Source organism: Panthera tigris, chromosome A1 (assembly GCF_018350195.1).
Source record: "Panthera tigris isolate Pti1 chromosome A1, P.tigris_Pti1_mat1.1, whole genome shotgun sequence".
Taxonomy (NCBI): Eukaryota; Metazoa; Chordata; class Mammalia; order Carnivora; family Felidae; genus Panthera; species Panthera tigris.
In genome coordinates, this window is record NC_056660.1 from 211147965 (window position 1) to 211166664 (window position 18700).

General features: G+C 42.4%; 1 protein-coding gene across 1 annotated transcript in view; it reads left to right on the forward strand.

Moving 5' to 3' along the window:
* The window catches only part of LOC102959469 (A disintegrin and metalloproteinase with thrombospondin motifs 12), a 301054-nt gene that overhangs the window by 97285 nt on the left and 185069 nt on the right, over positions 1-18700 (forward strand). The gene's annotated exons all lie outside the window — the stretch shown is intronic.

The following is an 18700-nucleotide window of genomic DNA, read 5'->3' on the forward strand; positions in this document are numbered from 1 at the left end:
CAAAATGGATGAAAGACCTAAATGTGAAATAAGAAACCATCAAAATCCTACAGGAGAAAACAGGCAGCAACTTCTTTGACCTCGGCTGCAGCAACTTCTTACTAGACATGTCTCTGGAGGCAAGGGAGATAAAAGCAAAAATGAACTACTGGGACCTCATCAATGTAAAAAGCTTCTGCATAGCAAAGGAAACAATCAACAAAACTAAAAGTCAACCAATGAAATGGGAGAATATATTTGCAAATGATCTGTTGTATACAGGGTTAGTATCCAAAATCTATAAAGAACTTACCAAACTCAAAACCCAAACAAATAATCTAGTGAAAAAATGGGCAAAAGACATGAATAGACAATTTTCCAAAGAAGACATCCAGTTGGCTAATAGACATTTAAAAAGATGCTCACTATCACTCATCATCAGGGAAATAAAAGTCAAAACCACAACGAGGTACCATCTCACACCTGTCAGGATGGCTAAAATTAACAACTCAGGAAACAAGAGGATACAGCGAGGATATGAAGAAAGGGGAACCCTTTTGCACTGTTGGTAGGAATGCAACCTGGAGCAGCCACTCTGGAAAACAGTATGGAGGTTCCTTAAAAAATTAAAAAGAGAACTACCCTATGACCCAGCAATTGCATTTCTAGGGATTTACCCAAGGGATACGAAAATACTGATTCAAAGGGGGCACATGCACCCTAATGTTTATAGCAGCACTATCAACAATAGCCAAATTATGGAAAGAGCCCAAATGACCATCAACTGATGAATGGATAAAGAAGATGTGGTATATATTTACATTGAACTGGATAACATTTGACTCTGCAGTTGTGCAAAACTCATGTGCTTTTTGATCTCAGAAGCTTTCTTTAAGGATAACAGGATGGAGGGTCTCTGTGACTAAGTCAATCCCTACAATGTGGTATATATATACAATGGAATACTATTTGTCATCAAAAAGAATGAAATCTTGCCATTTGCAACAACGTGGATGGAACTAGAGTGTATTATGCTAAGCAAAATAAGTCAGAGAAAGACAAATATCATATGATTTCACTCATAGGCGGAATTTAAGAACCACAACAGATGAACATAGGAGAAGGGAAGGAAAAATAAGATAAAAACAGAGAAGGAGGCAAACCATAAGAGACTCTTAAATATAGAGAACAAACAGGGTTGCTGCAGGGTGGAGGGGGAGGGTGGAGCGATGAGCTAAATGTATGATGGGAATTAAGGAGGGCACTTGTTGGGATGAGCACTGGGTGTTATACCGAAGTGATGAATCTCTGAGTTCTACTCCAGAAGCCAATACTACACTGTATATTAACTAGTTTGAATTTAAATAAATAAAAATTTAAAAACAAGACTGTTCTTATACATGTTTCTTAGGATTCAAGTCCTTATCAAAGATAGTGGAATGAATATCTCATAGTCTATATACATCTGACTTTACCAGATGATGCAAACTTGTTTTCCAAAGTTGATATTCAAGCATGGTAAATGAGAGTTCCCACTGTTTCATGTTCTGTCCAATACTTGCTATTCTCACTTTTATATTTGGCTGGTCTGGTGGATATGAAGTGGTATTTCTCTATGCTTAGTGTTGAACTTAACAAACGTATTTGTTATGAAGTTGGACCCCAAATCTATGGCTTGTGGCTATAGATTCTCCATAAATAGTTTTCTCTCCTGTCCCAGAGTTCAAGCCTGGAGAACCAAGTTTAAGTTTGCTTACTAGTTTCTTTGTTTTCTGGTTCAGTTTTTCATTTATTCTCTAATCTGACTTTTAAAAAAAATGTTTATTTTAAGAGAGAGGGAAAGAGAGAGAGGGCTCAAGTGCATGCATGGGGGTGGGGACAGAGAGAGAGGCATGGGGGGTGGTGGGGACCAGAGAGAGAGGAGAGAGAGAGAGAGAGATAGAGAGAGAGAGAGAGAGAGAGAAGGCTTCATGGTGTCAGCACAGAGCCCAATGGCAGGCTCTATCTCATGAACCGGGAGATCAAGACCTGAGCGGAAATCAAGAGTCAGACACTTAACCAACTGAGCCATCCAGGCATCCCTCTAATCTGACTTTTAAACTTACCATTGTTCCCCAGAGCAAAAGTAGGGAGCAGTAGATGCCCCAGCTGGCTGTGTGCATCAATCAGAGTTCAGCCAGAGAAGCAGAACCAGTAAGAAATATACATTAGGAGATTTATTGCAAGAAAGTGGTTACCACAATAGCGGGGGCTGGCAAGGCAAATCCAAAATCCATGGGCAGACTGTGAGGAAGGGCAGGCTGCAAGTCTCAGGCTTAGGCTGAAGCAGCTGTCCAAGGTAGAATTTCTTCTGGGAAGTCTCAGCTCTGCTCTTAGGATCTTTCAGCTGATTAAATCAGACCTACAGATTATCAAGAATAATTCTCTTTACTTTGACTTTATTAATGGACTTTAATTTACACCTATGAAACACCTCTCACAGCAACGTCCAGAGTAATGTTTGAATACTGGGGACTGCATCCTAGCCAAATTGACACATAAAAAAAGATAATCACAGTGCATCTTTCGCTTTTCTCTCTGAATTTCTACTTACTTGTATTTGTTTTTCTTTTTTCTATTTTTGGCCTCTGAGGATTTCTTCCCTCTTTTTTAATGCTAATTAGGGGACTTAACACTGGGAGAGTTTTTTAGGGTATCTGGTCTGCCATATTGCAAGAAATGAGTCTTGAGTAGATTTCTTATTGAGGTCATTTGGAAATTTTTGAGTTGCCTTTTATTTTTTTAATTATCATTATTATTTTTAATGTTTATTTTTGAGAGAGAGAGAGAGAGAGAGAGAGAGAGAGAGAGAGAGAGGGTGTGAGCGAGGGAGGGGCCGAGAGAGAGACACACACAGAACCTGAGGCAGGATTCAGGCTCTGAACTGTCAGCACAGAGCCTGATGCAGGACTCGAACTCAAGAACCACGAGATCATGACCTGAACCAAAGTCAGACGCTTAACCAACTGAGCCACCAAGGTGTTCTTTGTGTTTTTTTTTTTGTTTTTTTTTTTTTTTTGAGTTGCCTTTTAAATGGTATGCCACAGACATTATTAAATACTAACAAATATTATAAATGTTATAACATTAACAAAAATCTCATTAGAATAATTAGCATAGGTTCTTTAATATATGGCTTTTATGATCTCGAGGTATGACCCTTCTATCTCTACTTTCTTGAGGGTTTTTATCAAGAAAGGATGCTGTATTTTGTCAAATGCTTTCTCTGCATCTACTGAAAGGATCATATGGTTCTTGTCCTTTCTTTTATTGATGTGATGAATCACATTGATTGTTTTGTGGATATTGAACCAGTCCTGCATCCCAAGTATAAATTCCACTTGGTTATGGTGAATATTTTTTTAATGTATTGTTGGATCTGGTTGGCTAAAACCTTGTTGAGGATTTTTGCATCCACGTTCATCAGGAAAATTGTCTGTAGTTCTCCTTTTTAGTGGCGTCTTTGTCTGGTTTTGGAATCAAGGTAATGCTGGCTTCATGGAAAGAGTTTGGAAGTTTTCCTTCCATTTCTATTTTTTGGAACAGCTTCAGGAGAAGAGGTGTTAGCTCTTCCTTAAATGTTTGGTAGTATTCCCCTGGAAAGCCATCTTGCCCTGGACTCTTGTTTTTTGGGATATGTTTGATTATTAATTCAATTTCTTTACTCGTTATGGGTCTGTTCAAATTTTCTGTTTCTTCCGTTTCAGTTTTGGCAGTTTATATGTTTATAGGAATTTGTCCATTTCTTCCAGATTGCCCATTTTATTGGCATACAATTGCTCATAATATTCTCTTATTATTGTGTTTATTTCTGCTACGTTGGTTGTGATCTCTCCTCTTTAATTCTTGATTTTATTTGGGTCCTTTCCTTTTTCTTTTTGATAAAACTGGCTAGTGGTTTATCACTTTTGTTAATTCTTTCAAAGAACCAGCTTCTGGTTTCATTGATCTGTTTTACTGTGTTTTTGGTTTTGATAGCATTGATTTCTGCTTTAATCTTTATTATTTCCTGTCTTCTGTTGGTTTTGGGTTTTATTTGCTGTTCTTTTATCCTCAATGGAGAAAAACTGAGAGCTTTCCCCCAAAGGTCAGGAAAAGACAGGGATGTCCACTCTCACCACTGTTGTTCAACATAATATTGGAAGTCTTAGCCTTAGTCATCAGACAACACAAAGAAAAAAAGTCATCCAAATCAGCCAGGAGGAGGTCAAACTTTCACACTTCGCAGATGACATGATACTCTATATGGAAAACCCAAAAAATTCCGCCAAAAACTGCTAGAATTGATCCATGAATTCAGCAAAGTTGCAGGATATAAAATCAATGCACAAAAATCGGTTGCATTCCTATACACCAACAATGAAGTACAGAAAGAGAAATCGAGGTACCGATCCCATTTACAATTGCACCAAAAACCCTAAAATACCTAGGAATAAATCTAACCAAAGAGGTGAAAAATCTATATACTGAAAACTATAGAGAGCTTATGAAAGAAATTGAAGAAGACACAACAAAATGGAAAAATATTTCATGCTCCTGGATAGGAAGAACAAATATTGTTAAAATGTCAATACTACCCAAAGCAATCTACATATTCAATGCAATCCCTATCAAAATAACACCAGCATTCTTCACAGAGCTAGAACGAACAATCTTAAAATTTGTATGGAACCAGAAAAGACCCAGAATAGCCAAAACAATCTTGAAAAAGAAAACCAAATCCCAGACTTCATCACAATCCCAGACTTCAAGCTGTATTACAAAGCTGTAATCATCAAGAAAGTATGGTACTGGCACAAACAGACACTCAGATCAGTGGAACAGGATAGAGAACCCAGAATTGGACCCACAAACATATGGCCAACTAATCTTTGACGAAGCAGGAAAGAACATGCAATGGAATAAAGATAGTCTCTTCAGCAAGTGGTGCTGGGAAAACTGGACAGCGACATGCAGAAAAATGAACCTGGACCACTTTCTTACACCACAACACAAAAATAAACTCAAAATGGATGAAAGACCTAAATGTAAGACAGGAAGCCATCAAAATCCTCGAGGAGAAAGCAGGAAAAAACCTCTTTGACCTTGGCCGCAGCAACTTCTTATTCAACACGTCTCAGGAGGCAAGAGAAACAAAAGCAAAAATGAACTATTGGGACCTCATCAAAATAAAAAACTTCTGCACAGCTAAGGAAACAATCAGCAAAACTAAAAGGCAACTGATGGAATGGGAAAAGATATTTGCAAACGACATATCAGATAAAGGGTTAGTATCCAAAATCTGTAAAGAACTTCTCAAACTCAACACCCAAAAAACAACTAATCCAGTGAAGAAATGGGCAAAAGACATGAATAGACACTTCTCCAAAGAAGACATCCAGATGGCCAACTGACACATGAAAAAATGCTCCACATCACTCAGCATCAGGGAAATACAAATCAAAATCACAATGAGATACCACCTCACACCTGTCAGAATGGCTAACATTAACAACTCAGGCAACAACAGATGCTGGCGAGGATGCAGAGAAAGAGGATCTCTTTTGCATTGTTGGTGGGAATGCAAACTGATGCAACCACTCTGAAAAACAGTATGGAGATTCCTCAAAAAATTAAAAATGGAACTATCCTATTCCTAGCAATTGCTCTACTAGGTATTTATCTGAGGGATACAGGTGTGCTCTTTCAAAGGGATACATGCACCCCATGTTTATAGCAGCACTATCTACAATAGCCAAAGTATGGAAAGAGCCCAAATGTCCTTTGATGGATGAATGGATAAAGAAAATGTGGTATATATGTACAATGGAGTATTACTTGGCAATCAAAAAGAATGAAATTTTGCCATTTGCAACTACATGGATGGAACTAGAGGGTATTATGCTAAATGAAATTAGTCAGTCAGAGAAAGAGAAATAACATATGACTTCACTCATATGAGGACTTTAAGACACAGAACAGATGAACATAAGGGAAGGGAAACAAAAATAATATAAAAACAGGGAGGTGGACAAAACATAAGAGACTCCTAAACATGGAGAACAAACAGAGGGTTACTGGAGGGGTTGTGGGAGGGGGGTTGGGCTAAATGGGTAAGGGGCAGTAAGGAATCTACTCCTGAAATCATTGTTGTACTATAGGCTAACTAACTTGGATGTAAATTACAAAGGTAAATTAAATAAAATGGCTAAAAAAAAAAGAGTAATTAGCATATCAGATCACTAATTGATGTGGTATGATTGAGGGGGTTATTTATAGTTCTGATTTTACAGAAGCCCAGTTACTTGATTCTAAATCATTGCCATACTCCATATTGAGTCTAAAGTACACAAGTTTTGTTTGTTTGTTTGTTTGTTTGTTTTGGCCAATAACAAACTTTCTTGGTACAACCTGCCTGAGACTTGTTTTGAATTTCCTGATTACCTGATTGTCTTATGATTAGAGCCACTCCATAGTGATCCATACCTTACTTTGCTATGAGGTAGTTAACACTTGAAGTGTCATTCTGTACCTTTTTTTTAGTGAGATGGCATATTGCTTTTGATTATCTACTTTCAGAGCTGGTGGGAAGATTGGTAAAGTGTTTCAAGCTTGTACCAATGAGAGGGATGGGCAGACCATTGGGGAGAATTGGGGGAAATACATTAATATGTAAATGTGAGGAAAGATTAATTGGTAATGTGGCTAGCTTTGTTTGCTTAGTTAAATCCAAGATGATGGGAACTCAAAGCACAGTTGCCTCAGCACTGGTGTAGCTTTGTAGCTCTAAGGTGCTCACTCATCCAGTCAAAAGCCTTTACTCATTAACCGGACCTCACCACATAACCCTGCCTTGTATTTCTTCACTGTGTGATGTTTCCTGGCCTTGTTCTGTCATCATTTCAGGGCCATAGGTTCCCACTTTTCAAACAGGAAACTGCTCATTTTACCTCCTTCAGGATGCTGTGTGCCAAACACGTGCTGTCAGAGTGGCCAGGACAGCACTGAAGTACAGGTAAAATTTGGAAGGGCACAGAAGTCTGGGGAGTGCATCTGAGGCCAGGAAGGGGATTTGGATCAATATGAGCAGAGAATCAGTTTCGACCGAAAGATGAATCTGTTGTAGGGCACAAAGTCTCAGTCCTGAAGACATGCTATTTGAGATGTTAGCTGTTAAGCTCTATTGCACTTCCCAAAACTCTTTAGAGAAATGTACAAGGTACATCCCGGCTTTGCCCTTGGCCCTTCCTGTGCTTCCACATACCTTTGGTGGGATCAAGAGGTGGCTTATCCTATCCTGACCAACATTCTGGCTTCCCTCTGCTGCCTGCAGAGACCTGAGAAAGCTGTCTGATCCTTTCATCCTGCTCTGGTCTGTTCATCATTGGAGCCATCAATGGCCCTAACAGCATAGTGATGGCATCCCTAAAAAAAATGAATGACTTGACCTCCAGCTTCAGAGCCCTGTGTGGCAAACACACTCCTGGTGTGGTTTTTCTTCTTTTATTCCTGTCTTCAGTCAACCCACATGGCCAAGTCCTATCATTTCCACCTCCTAAATAGATTCCTAAATTGTCTGCCTTTCCCCAGTGCATTACTATGCTGCAGCATCATAACTTCACCGGCATAATAGCAGAGCCTCCTGACTAGTCTCTCTGCCCTTGAACTCTCCTATTAGAAGTTAGAGGAAGTATTCTTTTTTAATGTTTTATTTTATTTATTTGAGAGAGAAACAGAGAATCCAAAGCAGACTCTGCACCAACAGCACAGAGCCCAATATGGGGCCTGAACTCCCAAACCATGAGATCATGACCTGAGTTGAAGTGGGACGCTTAACCAACTGAGCCAGCCAGGCACCCCAGAGAAGTTATTTCTAAAGTATAAATCAGGTCATCTCTCTCTCATGCTGAAAGTCTGTCAACGTCTGCCTGCAGTGTAAAGACCCAGTTCTTTAGTCTGTTTCAGGAGTGCCTTTTCTGTGCAACTCCTGCCTCTTCCTCCTGTTTTGTCTCTTATCACTCCAGATATAGCCTGTGACATTCTGAACTAGTTTTTATTACTCAAATAACCCTTGCTTTTCATTGCCTCTAGCCCTTGCGCTTAGGTTCCTTCTGCCTGAAACTTGTTTTCCCCAAAAGCTTTACCGAGTTATTTCTGTTCATCTTTAGGACTCATGCATGGCTTCCTTCAGAAGACCTTCTTGTCTCAATCTGCGTTAGATGCCTCTCCTATGACTTTAACACCAGCTACCTCACCTATTTTAGGCTTTATAAGATGATGAGTATCTGTCTGTGTCCTTTGTAGTCTATACTGTAAACTCAGCGAGGACAAGAATCACGTCTGCTTATTCATAGGCGTGTGTCCAAGATCTGACAGAGTTCCCTACAGGATAGGAACTCAGAAACAATGAAATCGTAAGTTTTGAGCTTACTGACCATCTATGATGAATTTGGCAGCTTATTAAATACTTATATTCCCCTATGGAACCAATTTAACCTCTGAGAATACCCACAATTTCCTGAAGAAAGTTAGCATATACTCTGATGCCTGGTTTCTGAAAGGAGTGTGCATGAGACAATATGGCAGCGGTTGGGACTCTTGGCCTGAAGTTGTAGCTGAAAGTGAATACTTCAAATTTTTATTTTAGAAAAAAGAAGAGGATGGATGAATGAATAGATGGATGGATGCATAAGAGAAAGCAAGTGACATTCATTTACTCAACAAGCTCCTACTCTGTTCTAGGAACTGGGGATTCAGTGGTGAGCAGGATACTGACCCAGGCAGGAATGTGGCGATGGGGGTCTGAGAGAGCCTGAAGCAGGCAGGAGAGGTGTGCTCCCTAGGCAGAGGTAAAGAAGAGCGAATATCTTGGAGATGAGAGGGCCGAGTCAGTCACTAGTGTCCCGAGTACTGGCCTCTGAGCCAAGGACACATGGATTTTCGGCTTCCTGTAGAGAGTTTGTGAGGACAGTTCTCAGCCGGTCTGTGAGGCAAATTTCTGGCCTCCTTTCAGACTCATTTCAAAAGTTGCCTCCTTGTGAGGTCCCCTTCCCCTACATGCTCAGCCCTAGGAGGACTGATGTGTCCCTCTCCTGAGCTCACTCTGCATTTTGAAGTGTAGCCTTCTACCTTCCTGCCTCCCCATCTCCTTCTTTTTCCCCACCTCCTAGATGTTCCTTCAGATGGGCTCACTTCAGAGCTCTTGCATTCACTGTTCCCTCATGCTGGATGCCCCCCCACCCCCCACCCCATTTCTTCATGGCTTCTTCTCTTCCGCTGCTCAAGTCTCTGCTCGGATTCACCCAATCAGAGAAGCCTTCTTGGACCACTGTCAAAGATAGCTGTTCTTCTGTCACTTTGTAAACCATTTATCCTGCTTTCTGTCTTTTCACAGCACTTGTCATCACCTGATGTTCTTTATCTATGTATCAGTTAATTGTCTGTCTTCCCCCAACTAGAATGTAGGCTCCATGAGGGCAAACACTTCCTCACTTTTTTTCTCTGCTGAATCCCCACTGCCTGGGACAGAGCCTGCCATAGGGAGCATCTAGAAAATGTTGAGTGAATGAGTAAATCAATAAATGAATTGTAGCTTCATTAGTGATTATCCCATTGAACTTGTATTCTGTTTCCACCACTAGGCTCGTCTTTGTATCCCAAGTACCAAGGATACTTGTGTCCTAAATGTCAAGCCTAGTATCTGATGCCTAATAGTTGTTTCTGGATAAATATTTGTCCATAGAGCGAGTGAATGATATGTCCTTGCAGCGGGGTCCTGCAGCTGTCAGCAGACACTGATCTTACCAAGGGTGGGGGTCCAAGCATTCCAGGGGTGCTCTGAGTCACTGGACAGCAGTTCATGTTAACCACGTATTTGTCCCACAGCTTGATTAATGTTGGTGTTTGGGAAAACAAGCATTCACACCCCCACATAATCCTGGTTTTCTGTGCAGCAGCTGGAAGTCTCATAAATAACCACGAAATTGTTTCTCTGTGGGGAAGGAAGTTTACTTGTTAGACTTGAAATAAAATATTTTAGGAAATTGTGAATACATTTTATGCTCCAAATCTCCTCTAAAGGCAGAGAAGTGGATCCCTAGGGTGCTTTCTGGGCCAATAAGCCAAAGATTAGGAAGTTCCAGAGTTTGATTTACATTAGGTTGTGTGTCATTGGTTGACCTTCCTTCCTTCAGGAAATATTAATTTGATGCTTTCTGTGGGCCAGATACTAACTTAAACAGCTCTGAACATGCCAAATTGGACTCTGCCCTCATGGACTTACAAGATTGTAGGAGAAGAATTTAACAAAAATTATAAAAATAGTACATATGAGCATTGTGACAAATGCTGTGAGTGTATAGAAGAGGAACCCAATATGATCATAAGGGTTGGGGAAAGTCTATCTAGAGAAGCCATAAACTGGATATAAATTCTTAGGGAGCCATTTTCCCCAAGATCATTTCTACAGAACATCTAGCATTTGAGGAATGGTGCCTGTCAGGGATTATATTGTGTCCCCTCAAATTCCCTACATTAAAGTTCCTACCTTGGTACCTCAGAATGTGACTATATTTGGAGATAGCCTCTTTAAAAAGGCAATTAAATTAAAATACGGTCATTAAAGTGAGCCTTGATCCAATATGCCTGGTGTTCTTAGAAAAAGAGGAAATTTGGACACAGACACACAGGGGAGACCATGTGAAGACACAAGGGGAAGACAACCATCTCCAAGCCAATGAAAAATACCTCAGAAAGAAAGCAGGCAGCTGACACCTTGATCTTGGACTTCTTGCCTTCAGAATTGTGAGGAAATAAATTTCTGTTGCATAAGTTACTCAGCCTGTGGTACTTTGTTATGGCGGCCCTAACAGATTAACACAGCAGTTATTTGTTAGCCTAACTGCACAGTGATCCTCTGGTTCTTTCAAGCTATGAGCAGTTGGTTATGCTGCATGAATAACAGAAGACTGTACACACAAAATGAAGTTTAGTCAGGACTGGCTTTAAAGTGTGTAACTGGTGCAGCCACACAGGGCCATACTCAGAAGAGCAGTGCTCTGTGGTAGCCATCTTGAAATTATTTTTTTTTTCTAATTTATTTATTTAAATTCAAGTTAGTTAGCATACAGTGTAGTATTGGTTTCAGGAGTAGAATCCAGTGATTCATCAGTTCCATATAACACCCAGTGCTCATCTCAACAGGTGCCCTCCTTAATGCCCATCCCCCATTTAGCCCACGACCCCATCCACCTCTCCTCCAGCAGCCCTTGGTTTGTTCTCTGTATTTAAGAGTCTCTTATGGTTTGCCTCCCTGTCTGTTTTTATCTTATTTTTCCTTCCCTTACCGTTCATTTGTTTAGTTTCTTAAATTCCGCATACGAGTGAAGTGAAATCATTTTTCTTTCACTGACTGACTTAATTTGCTTTGCATTATATTCTTAATGATTTTATCTTTGACTTCGTGCTTTGTAAGTGAAGTCTGATCAGACAGTGGAGCGTGTGCTGTGGGCCTGGAGCCTCAGCTCTTACGTGTCCTTGCCTCTTGCCACCTCCCTTTACTCTCCATTATGACTCTGCTACCTCTGTGGCCCTGTCTGGGCAGTGACCAGGGCACAGCAGTGTGGGAAGGCCTGCTTCTGTGGCTGTCTTCCGCCACCAGTGGAAGCCTGTGCACACACATGAGGTTCAGGATTGAGTGTGTGTCCTACAGCATCTTGGGATGAGGGATGGCAGCAGTCCCCTCCATCCTAAGCTGGCATTTGCTAGGTGGCCTGGAGGGGACTGTTTATCCACTTCCCTTCAGGTACTAAACATATTTATGCTCCCAAGTGTGTGGTGTTTGCAATTTCATGGGGTCACCCACCTGGGTGGGCTGGGGTCACAGGCCATAAAGGAAAGATTGACCTCTCTGCCCCATGCCCAGGGCCCTGTGTTTTCATTTTGTGTTGCATTCTGAGAATCATGGCCCTGGGTTTAGATTTCATTCACTTTGCTGGCAAAAAATTAAAGTGTATCTGACACATATTAACGAGATGACTGGGATTGTGGTAGAATTAACTATTGATGGAAAGTAATTGTTATTAATCATTGTTTTTAGTTTTGCTCATATATAAATAAATGGGTTTCACATTTTTTGCTCACACTAGAGTTTAGAGAGGGTTGGTGTGGACACAGGAGAGCCACATTCTGTGCTTCCTCGGTCATTCTCTAATTGGGACACAGTATAGTAACCATGGCCTCCATTTCCTCATCAGTAAGATGAAGGAAGATCTTCGTGGATTCTTTCTACTCTCATATGTTGTGAGTCTGTTTCTGTTTTTATTCTGCAGCGTCTAGAAGTAACGCAGTGTTGACATTCTTTACTCATACCAGTGTGGTTTAAAATCTGTCAAGTGGGTTTGCATACACTGGCATCTCACACATAAAAGGCAAGGATTTTGACCCATCCTTCCAGGATCCCCAGGGCACGGCTGCCCAGTGCTTTCCCCTTCTGGGCCTTCTGCCTCCTTTGCACACTTGCCCCGTCCCCAACTGCCACACCTAAAACTCGGGAGCTCAGGCTGCTGACTCAGAAGCGCCAGCTGGGGCTGCCATCTCAGGGGCTCTGTAACAGAGGCAGCAGAATCTCAGGGCCCCGAGTTGGTGGATGCATCTGATCCATCAGCAGGAGTTGGAGCATCAGAGGGAAGAAGTAGCCGTTTCAATCCAGAAACTGCATTCGGATTCAAGATCCCTAACATCTTGGAGAGAGGTGAGAATACAAGTAAGGTTGAGTAAGATTGCAGTAAGATTAGAGAACCTATTTATCCAGGTTCCTTCTCTCTCTCTCTCTCCTTCTGTCTCTCTGTCTCTCCCTCACACACACAATTTCTCTTGAAATGTGGTGCTTGATTAAAAGGGCTCCACATATATTTGAGTGTGTCAAATACAGTGGGATTGTTATTCTAGACTCAGGACCTCATGTGTTAGCTGAGTTTCACCTGAGTGGGTACGTGTTTATGTGGTGTGTGTACGTGTGGTGTGTGTGATTATGTATCATGTGTACATGTGTTTATGTGTGTGGTGTGGGCGCATGTTTATGTGTGGTGTGTGCTTACGTGGTACCTGTAGGCGTGTGTTTACGTATATGTGTTTAAACGCACATATTGCACCTTGGTGGCTCCAGGAGGCAGACATCTTGCTCAGCTGTCATGACTCAGGATTTTATGGAAGTTCTTTCCATTCTCATTAACTATACCATGTTGAAAGCCCAATGTATTCTCTCAGTCAATACAGGAGTTCTTTGTTTAATTTAACTGAGGGAGAGCCCAGGCCCCTGAGAAAAAGGCTTATCCTTGCTGAGAGGTTGTGCTAAGAATAGTGCCGGTGACCAGCACCACAGCCACATTTCTGAGGGCATCTCTGCCACTGAATCTTCACAGAAGGGGGCTTCATTTTCTAGGAAGCCACCTCTTCCTCACTCCATCTCCTCAGGAAGCATTTAGCTGGGAGTCAGCCCTTCCCACCAGCTCCTCTGGAACTCCAGACCTTTCTCCTGGTGGGACCAGCAAGTGCTGTGGTACTGAGCATGGCTCTGTCCTTCCCCGGCCAGTTCAGCGCCATGGTGTGGCATCTAGCAGTGGCTAACCCAGGGTGCTGATGTTGGTGTGCAGAAGACAGGCAGTTGTGAATGTGGGTCTGGTAGGAAGACAGATGGATACATCCGTAGCTAAGAACCACCCCTCACCAAAGGACAGGGCAGCCGACCTCAGCCATGAGAGAGGAGAGCCAAAGCTTTTATCTTGCTAGTTCTGTCAAGCTTCGGATCCCTTTTGGTCTTGTTTCTCTAGGGGATATGCAGGAGATGTGCCCGGTTGAGAGATTCAAAGACCTTTTTCATTTGCACACCTTCTGTTTCTGGGGAACAGTCCCAACTGAAAGCACACTATTAGTGTTGAGGGGAAGGGGGGACAAAGTCCAGTGGTTGGGGATATTCTGTACTTTGGTAACAAAAGATCAAAGGACAGTCCCTGGAGACAGAACTGTGGTTTATCCTGCTCATGGTTCTGGCTCAGAGGATGACATAAATCATGGCATGGTGAGAGCAGTCATGGCCTTCCCAGGGGGAGAGGCCATAATCAAAACCCCCAAATGGCTCCATCTCACGCACCTTCCACTAAAACCCATACTGGGAAGAGCTCTCTGGGACTCTTTCTTCACATTTCAGGGGACTTCTTTAGGATTCCATTGCTGGCTGGCCGTTGGGCCGGTGACCATTTTCCTACTCCTGTTACTTCTTATTTCTATTTTCTCATCTGTAAACTGTGAATAACAAGAATTTCATACCAAGATGGGGTAGGGTGGGATCAGTGAGAGCTGCAGGCAGGCTCACAGTTCCTGAGCTGCAAGTCCAAATTCCAGAGAACTCTAAAAACCAAAAGTTATTTATTTCAGTGTTTAGCAACCTCATTTGACGGCAAAATGCAACCTGAATTGATGTGAGTCTGCTAATAATTTTTGTTTATCTTAGTGGGAGTAGGTGTACAGTTTGTCGTAGAGGCTGTCCACGTGTTTGACGTTAGCGTACTTACTATCCTAGACCCTGTAGGGACGTTCAGTAATATAGAATATTGACCCATATAGAATATATGGCCCAAGTTACTTTTCTAAAAAAGAGTGGCAAAATATGTGTAACATAAAATTTACCATCTTAACCCTCTTTAAGTGTACAATTCAGTAGTGTTACGTACATTCACATTGTTGTGCAATCAAGCTCCACAACTTTTCATCTGGCAGAAGGGAAACTCTACACCCATTATACAACTCCCTCCTCTCTCTCCCCAACTAACCACCATTCTACCTTCCAAGTTACTTTTATAATTGCAAAAATTTTGAGTTCCAGGATATCTGGCCCCAAAGGGTTTAAGTCTTTGTTTTTTTAAAAGAGAGAGAGAGAGAGAGAGAGAGAGAGAGAGAGAAAATGCAAGTGGGGGAGGGGCAGAGAGAGAGGGAGACAGAGAATCTAAAGCAGGCTCCGAGTTATCAGTGCAAAGCCTGATGTGGGGCTCGAACCCATGAGAGCATAACCCGAGCTGAAGTCAGATGCTCAACCGACTGAGCTACCCAGGCGCCCCTCCAAGTGTTTTGAAGAAGGGATCACGGACCTTAATCGTGGAAGAAGAATGGCCAGCATCTGTCAGTCACCACCTTGCGAGACAGTCTCCAAGAGCCCTGTTCCTCTGATGGTACCGGGATCTTTCCGCTACAGCTCTCCCCTTGCCAGCATCAGGTGCCCATGTGTGAAAGAATGCAAAACACTAGGGACAAGATCTGCGGGATTCTGACTAATAGCAGAGTGTGGGTGCTCGAATGCAGTGATTAATACACTCTTTCCCAGTCGTTCCCTCAATCTCATTTTTTTAAATTTTATTTTTATTGGCTTATTTATTTTATTTAAGTTCAAGTTAGTTAACATATAATGTAGTATTGATTTCAGGAGCGGATGCAGTGATTCATCACTGCCATATAACACCCAATGCTCATCCCAACAAATGCCCTCCTTAATGCCCATGCCCCCACGCACCTCCCTTCTGCAACCCTCATCTTGTTCTCTATAGTGAAGAGCCTCTTACGGTTTGTTTCCCTCTCTGTTTTTATCTTATTTTATTTTTTCTTCCTTTCCCCTATATTTATCTTTTTTTTTTTTGTCAGTAAAGTGGCACACATTGGCAACTGGTTGTGGTGTCAGCTCTTTAGTTCTGTGCCATCCAAACCTTCCTGCAGACTGAACTGTGGGGAAGGTGCCTCCAGCCTATGTAGGCCCCGCTGGAGACCTTCGATGCTGGATTTATGCATTTTGCAGAACTCTCCAGGCATGGCATGAAAAGCAGTGATGCTTACCTTGTTATTCCCAGTGGATCCAGCATAGAGACCAGCTCTGAGTCATGTGTTCTATAACTGGATGAGTCCGTCTCTGGTAGTTGTGCAAGGACCACAGGGTCATCGTTGGAAAACCCGGCAGTGGTTGAGCATCGTTATTGGAATGTCTCCTTCACACCACTCATTTTGTGACCATCCTGGGGGCAGATGGAGGGGTTGTTCTTTGCAGGAGGCTTGTGGTTTCTTCCCCTGTTTTTAATCACTAGGAAAAAAGCGGATGTTTGAAAAATTGAAAGCCCCTGAACACAAAAATTCAGAACATGAAACCCTCTGATGGATAACTCCTGATACATACAGAATAACCTTGATACAAGATCTTCCACTTTGGAGTTCTCCACACTATGTAAAGAGCTGCATACTTTTAAAGCAGATGGCACTGATTTGGACGTGTATTATCATCATTACTATTTTCAAAAAGCCATAAGAATCCTCTACTCCCAAAGAAAACAACACTAAATACAGAACTTTAAATGGTATCGGGCCCTGGAAAAATCAAACAAATGATCAGTTTGCAGACATCCACGTGGGACATTCCAAATCCATGGTGACCAGGATGCCCATGAGTGTCCAAGGTTTGGGGCCAGCTGCAGAGTTTTTTTTTTTCCTTCATGGCCTTGTTACCGCAATTACTGCCGCTTTGTGGCCTATGCTGGACGTTGCTCAGACTCTCCGCAGCTTGAAGCTGAAGTGTTTTTTTATGACTCGGCCATTAGGCAGCTGGGACCTCAAGCAAAACAGAAACAGGTGTAGGGTGGTGGGAATGTAGGGACCAAGACCAAAAATTAGTCTAGAGTCTATACCACAAGGCCATCTGTTTTGTGGCCTGGGAGCTGAGAATGGATTCTATATTTTTAAATGGTTACATTTAAAATCTTTCTATGAGTACCTATACAATATCCTTGATTTTGCCTTTGATCCACAAAACATAAGACATTTACTGTTATGATCCTTCATAATAATTGCTGACTCCCTCGTTTATACCCTTGGTTCTCAAAGTGTGGTCCCTGGACCCAACAGCATCAGCATCACCCAGGAACTGGTTAGAAATTCAAATCCTCAGAAACTCTGGGAGTATCTGTGTCTTAACTGGCCCTCCAGACAATTTTGATTCCGGCTAAAGCTTTGGGAACCACTGATCTAGACTATTGGTGCAGCCATTCATCATTAGTTCATTCATTTATCTTTTACAAAAAGAAGACCTGGGGCAAACTACTTAACCTCTCTGTGCCTTGGGTTTTTCATCAGTAAGGGTTTTATTGAGGTCATTAAAAGAGCTAAAACACGTACAATGTATTAAATGCTGAATGCATGTCAGCCGTTGTTATTTCAAATTTATTATTGTTATTAAAAAACACTTTATTAGGCCTCAGGTCAATTAAAAGTCAAGAGAACCCAACAGAGATCTGATCATCAGGGATATCTTATAGCAGGAATCATCAAGATATTTTATAGCAGGAATGTCCTTATGGAAATCAGACATGCTGGTCTGGAAATTGGGGGCCAAGAGCTCCAAACCCTGTCAAAGTAGCCCACGAGTCATCCCCCAGCCAGCCCCGGGCATCTCTCCAGCCCTGACTGGGTACTTGGCTGATCTCTCTTCCAAAGCAATGCCCTTCCAGTCTTCTTCCCCTGCCTTGTCAGGCCCCTGGGGGTTTTCATCCTTCAGAGCAGTGAACGCCCCACTTCCTCACCCACCCTGAACATGAGCATGCATACTTTATTGGTGAATCACTCTCTGGAAATTGGGCTCATAAAAATCACTCTCAGGGGATAGGGTTGTTGTAAGGAATGCAAAAAGCTACACATGTTTTTGTACGTTAAACTGAACGTGTGATACACGTTAGCTGCTGTTGTTATAATTTTTAAAATTTGTAATTGTTATTCAAAAATAGATGGTGATGATGTCTCAAGTTGGTTGAGGTCAAGAGAAGCTGTAAGTTCTTCTGGTAGCTGCGGTTTTCTGCCGATGCTGCTGTCTCTCCATAAGGCTTTGTGTCTCTGTCCTTCCTCAGGACCAGCTCTGCAAGGTTGTGTTCTCCCTTCTGACCTGGAAGCACTTTGAGCAATTCAGGCAGAGCCTCAGAAGTCCCACTTTGTCTAAGGGTGCAGCTTTCGTTCCAGAGCACCAGGAGTGACAGAGATGGCCACTCACTAGAGAGACAGAGGGACTTGGTCTCCAGGAGCTTGCAGGAGACTCAGGGAGCATGCCCCTTGGTTAGTGGTGGGGGTGGGAGGGGGGGACAGGAACAAGAGGACCAGGGCCTCTCCATTCTTTCTGATGGCTTGGCCACTGCTCGGTGCCATGCTCTCTCTGACTGCACAGCCATCCTCTAGAGGTATCCTGACGCTAAGAGCTGAGTGTGCCTGTGTGTGTGTGTGTGTGTGTGTGTGTGTGTGTGTGTGTGTGTGAGTTCCAGGCTGGTGTGAATCTTGACATGGAGCAGCGCTGTGACCTCAGATGAGTTTCTGAAGTTCTCTGAGCCTCACTGTCTTCATCTGTAAAATGCATGTGGTTCTTGCTTGGCTATATTTCTGTATGAATCGGGGAGAATGAAGGACTCAGTAAGTGCTGGCCTCTGTTGTGGGGGCTGGTAGCAGCTGTGTTTCACTGAGTCTCCTTGGCTGCATTGTGTAATGATGGCTTAGGAGATGGTGTCGATGATGATTCTCAGGAAACTCCAGCCCACACTGGTTCTTTGGGCCAACCACAAAGCTGCCCGGCCTTGTATAAAGCATGACCATGTCGACATTTTTTTGGAATGTAAGGAAGCAGGGATGCCATAGC